At 36.2% G+C, this 7,580-nt stretch overlaps 1 pseudogene; it reads right to left on the bottom strand.

Moving 5' to 3' along the window:
- Positions 1-1,012: 1,012 nt before the first annotated feature.
- On the bottom strand, positions 1,013-1,274 carry LOC144218896 (ATP synthase F(0) complex subunit f, mitochondrial pseudogene; annotated as a pseudogene).
- Between the last annotated feature and the right edge of the window lie 6,306 nt (positions 1,275-7,580).

Genomic DNA, 7,580 nt, shown 5'->3' with positions numbered 1-7,580 from the left:
CAATTTTGAGTTTATTTTTGTGTTATGGTGTTAAAAGGTGGTTCAGTTTCATTCCTTTGCATGTAGTTGTTTATCTATTGAAGTGACTCTGTTTTCCTCATTGTATATTCTTGCCTCATTTGTCATAGATCAATTGCCCATAAAAGCATGGGATTATTTCTGGGCTCTCTATTCTGTTCTACTGATTTATGTGTCTCTTTTTGTGCTGGTATCAACTGTTTGTAATATATCTTGAACTCTAGTATTGTGATACCTTCACCTTTTCTTCTTTCTTAAGACTGTATGGCAGTTCCAGTCTTTTGTGGTTCCATACAATTTTAGTATAATTTGTCCTAGATCTGTGAAAAATGTCACTGGTATTTTGATAGGGATTTCACTGAATCTGTGGTTTGCTTTGGGTGTATGAATATTTTAACAGTATTAATTCTTCCAATCCATGAGCATGGAATATCTTTCTGTTTGTGTCATCTTCAATTTCTTTCATCAGTGTTTTTTAAAAATTGTTTTAATATTTATTCACTTTTGAGAAACAAAGAGAGACAGAGCACGAGTGGGGGAGAGACAAGAGAGAGAGGGAGACATAGAATTCAAAGCAGGCTTGAACCCATGAAACATGAGATCGTGACCTGAAGTGAAGTCAGACGCTGAACAGACTAAGCCACCCAGACACCCCTCTTTCATCAGTGTTTTATACTTTTCAGGGCATAGGTCTTTCATCTCCTTGGGTAAGTCTATCCCTACATATTTTATTCTTTTTGGTGCAATTGTAAATGGGATCACTTTCCTAAATTCTTTTTCTGCTGCTTTGTTATTAAGGCATAGAAACCGAACTGATTTCTGAGTATTAATTTTGTATCCTGTAACTTTACCAAATTCATTTGTTAGTTTTTTTTCCCCCTGAGTACCATCTTTTATTGCATGTTCTTTGTCAGTTAGGATTTGAAAGGATTCAAGGATCCCAGACAAAGGTCATGGTTATGAATGCAGAATGTGCCTCCACACTGGGCCATCCTCAGTGGTACTTGTGTAGACTCTCACATTTGAGTTCCTTGTAACAATGACAGTAGTCAAAAAGCACATAAGCAGACAACACCGCAGAAATCCCAGCAACACTCCCCTTTTCCACATTGGCATACTTGTAATACTGGTAGTAACCTCTTAAAAATGCTCCAGCAATGCCTTTGGGGTGGAATCCGCATCAGTATCCAGCTTAGTAGCTCTCCTAGTTTGACATTATTGAGCTTCTTCTCCACCACTGGTACGGATGATGCCATCTTGGAGTCCTGGGTGTCCACCATCTCATTAGTTACTTCTAATAGCTTTTTAGTGGGGTCTGTAGGGTTTTTTATTTATAATATCATGTCCTCTGCTAATAGTGACAATTTAACTTCTTCCTTACCAATACAAATGCCTTTTATTTCTTCTTCTGGTCTGATTGCTGTGGCTAGGACTTCCAGCACTATGTTAAATAAAAATGGCAAGAGTGGACATCTTTGCCCTATTTCTGATCTTGGCGGAAAAGCTCTATTTTTCACCATTGATTTTACCTGAGTTTTTTTAATATATGGTCTTTATTATGTTGAGGTGTGTTCCTTCTAAACCTACTTTGTTGAGTTTTTATCATGAATGGTGAATTTTGTCAAATGCTTTTCTGCACCTATTGAGATGCTTATATAATTTTTATCCTTAGTTTTGTTAATGTGGTATATCATATTGATTGATTCATAAATATTGAACTATCCTTTCACCCCCAGAATAAATCCCACTTGATGGTGGTGAATGATCCTTTTAATGTGTTGTTGGATGTGGTTTGCTAATATTTTGTTGAGGATTTTTGCATCTATGTTCATCAGGAATATTGCCTTGTGGTGTGGGGTTTTTTTGTTGTTGTTTTTTTTTTGTTTTTTTTTGGTAGTATCTTTGTCTGATTTGGTATTAAGGTAATGCTGGCCTTTGCAGAATGTATTTGGAAGGAAGCTTCTATTTTTTTTCCACTAGGAAGCTTTCCTTTCTCTTCCATTTTTTTCAATAGCTTAAGAAGAATAGGTATTAATTTTTCTTTAAATGTTTTGTAGAATTCATCTGTAAATCCATCCAATCTTACATTTTGTTTTTTTTCATATTTTTTATTAACAATTCAATTACTTTACTAGTAATCAGCAGTCTGTTCAGATTTTTTATTTCTTCTTGATTCAATTTTGGAATTTATCCATTTCTTCTAAGTTGTCCCATTTGTTGGCATACAATTAGAAAAGAAGAGATTCTTATTTAGTACATAAAGGGAAGATTATGGGAGGAATGTTAATACTTATTTGGGGTCAGGGGTATTACGAGTGGGAAGCTATTTTTTTTCTAATAGGAGAGTGTTTAGAGAAATTTAATGAAGTATGAAAGGTAACTTGTCTCAAAGCCATTAATAAATGTATATGAGTAAATCAAAACAATCTAAGTGTCTTCTGGCCAGTTCCACCTGAATGTTGCAAAAGAAACTACAGCTAATCTGAATCTGAGACTGTATCTCTCAAAGCTGGTCTTCTTTTAATACCACTTATCAGTATAATGTCACCACCATTTATGCAATTTATGTTTAAACCAGAAACCTGAAGGTTATTATTTATAACTTATATGCCTTCACTTCCTCCATATACATTTAATCACCAGGATGTATTTATTTTACCCTCCAAATGTGTCTTAACTCTTTCTACTTATTCCCTACTTTGCTGCCACTTCCTCTGTCCAAGCTATCATCATACTAGACTACTATTCTAACCTACTAATTGGTCTTCCTTGTTTGTACCTTTGCTCAAAAGTTTACTGCATATGTGGTGATTTCTATCCAGAAAACTTCCACCTTCCTCAGGGTAATAACACCCTAAATTTCATTTAGGAAACCACCCCTCCCCCCAAGTGGTTTGGGATTACTTCCACCTCCAGCTCCAGAATTATGGATGCCCCCTAATTAGCATACTCTTTCCTAGCCGCAGAAATTGTTTTAGGGAAGGGATTTAACCCATACCTAAACCAATTAAAGTACTGCATTACCCTAGTCAGAGGAATTAGTTCAAGGTGGGCATGCGATTTAAGCACATTCAGTCAGCAGCACTACTGGTTCTTGTGACCATGAATGGTACCAGCCTGGAGATTGAGCCAGCACAATAGTAAGAGCAGAATCAAGGGATCCCAGAGAACTAGAGCTGGGACATGAAGACATCAACTGCCAATGCATAAAACTGTGCTTGGGTGGGGTCTGAACTCTGAACTTCACCATCATATAAACCAATGACTACTGGCTGGGGCGGGGCCGGGGGGGGCAAGGGCTTAAGGCAAGATAGAGTGGGCTTCCCATCACTTGCAGCTGAAAGATTCTTACCTAATACTCATCCAAGCTAATGTACCATTATACATAGAATAAAAGCAAAAAGGCCTTAATGCAATTTGAAGCATATTTACGTTTGTTTTCTGGGTTCAATCCACAAGGCCGACCTTTAACCTCTTTTCATGACATTCCCTCTTCCTGAAATGCCTGTGGCCTCCATATACTCAATATTATGCTTCTTATTCTACTTATCCTTTAGTTCATACCTCAAATGCCTCACATGAGTCCTCAAACATACCAGATCCTCATTATTTACTTTACAAGCACAATATGGGTTCATCTTTGCTGCTTGTAAGCATAGAAATTTTACATTTATTTATGAGATTCTTTCATAAGTCTGTATCTCTCATATAACTATAAGAAACTTTTTACTGACTAATACAGTTTCTGATACATAGTAAGTGCTTTGTTATTTCTTTTGCTGAATAAATTAATGAATTAAAGAAGTCAACAGAAGGAAGACATTCTCTTAGCATAAAAAGTTTCAGTTAACTTCGCACTTTATCAAATAACAACTTGAATTGCATTTGAAAAGAAGCAGAAAGTTACAGAGACTATCACTGGTTCACTTATAAAATGAAAATAGGTTAGTAAAATTTCCTGGTTATATCCAAGCAATTTATAAAAATGAGAAATTTAAAAAACAGATATACCAAAAAAACATACTATTTTATTGTTTTTAGTTTTTTTAATGTTTATTTATTTTTGGGAGAGAGACAGACAGTGACAGAGAGAGACAGAGCATGAGAGGCAGAGGGGCAGAGAGAGAGAAGAGAGGGAGATACAGGATCCAAGCAGGCTCCAGGCTCTGAGCTGTCAGCACAGAGCCTGACACGGGTCTTAAACTCGCAGAGTGCAAGATCATGACCTGAGCTGAAATCAGATGTTTAACTGACTGAGCCAGCCAGACGCCCCCAAGAAACATACTATTTTAGCTAGAGGATAAATTAAATAGCTGAGTTAACATCCTTGTAGGGTAAAAGGTTGAAGGATAAATTTGTTTTACTGTAATTCAACCAAAGGGGGCAGAAGATGACCAATGTATTGATTTATATGTAGATGGAATAATTTGGGAAAAAACATGATTTCTGGCAAAGTTTCTCCTCTAGCTTAAAGCTGTAACAAAAAAGCTGATAAATGTTCACAATTCCATTTCAATATTGGATCAAATATCAACACGCAGCCTTTTTCTCAGCTATTGGAAGAAGAGTTTGGGATGATTTTGTTATACTACAAATTGCAAAGACCTTCTTCATGGTCAAAAGATGATTTCAGATTAATTTTAATTTTAAGAGGTCATATTTATACATCTATTTTTCTTCCCTGGTGTTCCATCCTCACACAGAGAAATAAGAGCTGTGTATGTAAAGGTTAAGCTGACAATATTGTTGCTCTTGTGAAAGTTTCACAACATAACTAAATGTATTATATATTTAATGAAACAATACTTTGTTGATTTTCAATAATTGTTGAATGAAACATACCATGAGTCAATTTGGACTTTGAATGAGCTATGATTCCATATTTAAAAACACCTAGAAAAGTAAGATCACAATGCTTATATCTCTAAATTTGTTTTTTCTCCTGAAATGCTTTCCCTTCTCATTTCTGCCTAATACAAATTCTCCTCAGTTTTTTAACAACTGAAGTCACATCTTAAAAACTTAGTACTATAGAGGTTTTTCTACTCCTAGACTAGCTTATTATGTGGGATCAGTGGCTCCCAATTGTCAATCCAAAGACTATACTTTGTACAGCTGATACAATATATCCAAAATCACCTGGAAAACATGTTTTTAAAAACTGTATTTATTTTTGAGAGAGATACAGAGTGCAAGTTGGGGAGGGACAGAGAGAGTGGGAGACACAGAATCCAAAGCAGGCTCCAGGCTCTCTGATGTCAGCACAGAGCCCGAGTCAGGGCTCCAACACATAAACCTTGGCGAAATCATGGTCTGAGCAAAAGTTGGACATTTAACCAACTGAGCCACCTAGGCACCCTGGAAAACATTTTAAAATACATTTTCCAAACTGCTCCCCATTCCTCTTCTTCCAATTCTAAGATTCTGACTCAGTAAATCAGAAAACCTAAGGAATCTGAAAATTTATTTTTTTAATTTAATTTTTTTTTTTGAAGTTTATTTATTTGGAGACAAAGAAGAGCACTAGCAGGGCAGGGGCAGAGAGAGAGGGAGGGAGAAAGAATCCCAAGTAGGCTCCATGCTGTCAACACAGAGCCTGATGCTGGGCTTGAACTCACAAACTGTGAGATCATGACCTGAGCCAAAATCAAGAGTCAGACACTTTACCGACTGAGCCACGTAGGCACCTTAGAATCTGAAAATTTAAAGAATATTCTCTGTATATCCATTTCATGGTAGTATTACTCATGGTAGCCAAAAGGTAGAAGCAACCTAAGTATCCACCCAAGATAAATGGATTTTAAGAAATGTGGTAAATGTATACAATGGAATATCATTCAGCCTTAAAACATTAAGAAATTCTAATATATGCTACCACATGGATGAATCTTGAGAATATTATGCTAAGCAAAACAAACCAGTCACAAAAGGATAAACCCTGCTTGATTCTACTTGTATGAGGCACTTAATTAAACCCACAGAGAGAGAAAGTAGAGTGGTAATAGCCACAACTGAGGAAAGGGCAAAATGGAGAGTTATTATTTAATGGGTATAGAGTTTTTCCCATGAAGATGAAAAAAGTTTTGGAGATGGATGATGGTAATGGTTGTACAACAATGTGGATGTATTTAATACTACTGAACTGTACACCTAAAAATAGTTAAGATGGTAAATTTTATATTATGTGTATTTTACAATTTTAAAGTGGTTAAAATGGTTGACTGTATCGCTGAGCTCTCATACTCTCCTTTCGTGCTCCTGGATCAGTTTATCTCTTTTTTTCAGCTTCCTTGTTTTCTATAATTGTGTTTTCTAATTCACCTATTCTCCTCCCTGCCTCTTCAATTCGTGCATTGGACGCCTCAATTTTATTATGCATCTCATTTATAGCATTTTTTTAATTCATCACAACTATTTTTAAGCTCCATAGTCTTTGTAGCAATAGTTTCTCTGATGTCTTCCATGCCTTTTTCAAGTCCAGTGATTAATTTTATGACTATTGTTCTAAATTCTTGTTCAGTTATGTTACTTATATCTGTTTTGAGTAGTTCTTTAACTGTCATTTCTTCCTGGAATTCTTTGGAGGAGAGTTCTTCTGATTCGTCACTTTGGCTAGCTTTCTGTCTCTTGTTAGTTTTAAAAGCTTGTTATGCACTCTGCACCTGCGAGTACTGCTGTATTAAAGAAGGCTCTTTGCCTGTCCGTTCAGGAAGTGTTCTTTGAATGGTGTCTCTTGGTCTCTCTTGTTGAGATTTTGGTTATTTTATTTCCCTACTCATAGTGGTATTTGGGACTCTCCACCATGTGTACTTTGGCTTGTTTCTTGAGGTAGCCACTATAAGGTTTTCTCAGCAGATTCTGTCTCCTTTTCCTCCCAAACTCCTGGATTCTGTAAGGGTTCCTATAGCTTCAGGCCTTCTCCATTTGAGAGATGGGGGCGAATGAAATGTATGGAGCTCCCTACTTCTCTGCCATCTTGCCTCCCTGTACCCATATATTTTGTCACCTTCATGGGTTAGTAATCAAAAAGAAATGTGTGACTGAGATCCTTCAGGAATGTGAATTTTGTTTAGACCATCAGGTTAGCCAGTGAAACAAGTGGAGGTAATAGTTAAGCATTAGGAGAATTTAGAATGGATAATAATGGAGGTGTTGTGGAGAAGGGCCAATTGTGACAAATATTTTCTCCCATTCTTTGAGTTGTCTTTTCACTNGTTGACACTAAGTGAATGCTGTTGCCCTTTTTTTTTTTTTTTTTTGGTTGTTCATGCTTTTGGTGTCATATCTAAGAAACCACTGTCTGATCCCATGTCTGAAATATTTATACGTATGCTTTCTTCTAAGAATTTTATAAGTTATAATTTTTACATTTAGGTCTCTGGTCTATTTTGAGATAATTTGTGTGTATAGTACGAGGTAGGAGTACAACTTCATTCTCCTTCATGTAGATATCTAGTTCTCTAAATACCATTTCTTGAAAAGTGTGTTCTCACCCCCATTGAATTGTCTTGGTACCCTTGTTAAAAATCAGTTGTCCAAGAATGTATGGGTTTATTTCTAAG

Source organism: Crocuta crocuta, unplaced genomic scaffold (genome assembly GCF_008692635.1).
Source record: "Crocuta crocuta isolate KB4526 unplaced genomic scaffold, BGI_CrCroc_1.0 scaffold130, whole genome shotgun sequence".
Taxonomy (NCBI): domain Eukaryota; kingdom Metazoa; phylum Chordata; class Mammalia; order Carnivora; family Hyaenidae; genus Crocuta; species Crocuta crocuta.
This window is presented reverse-complemented; position numbering and strand designations above follow the sequence as displayed.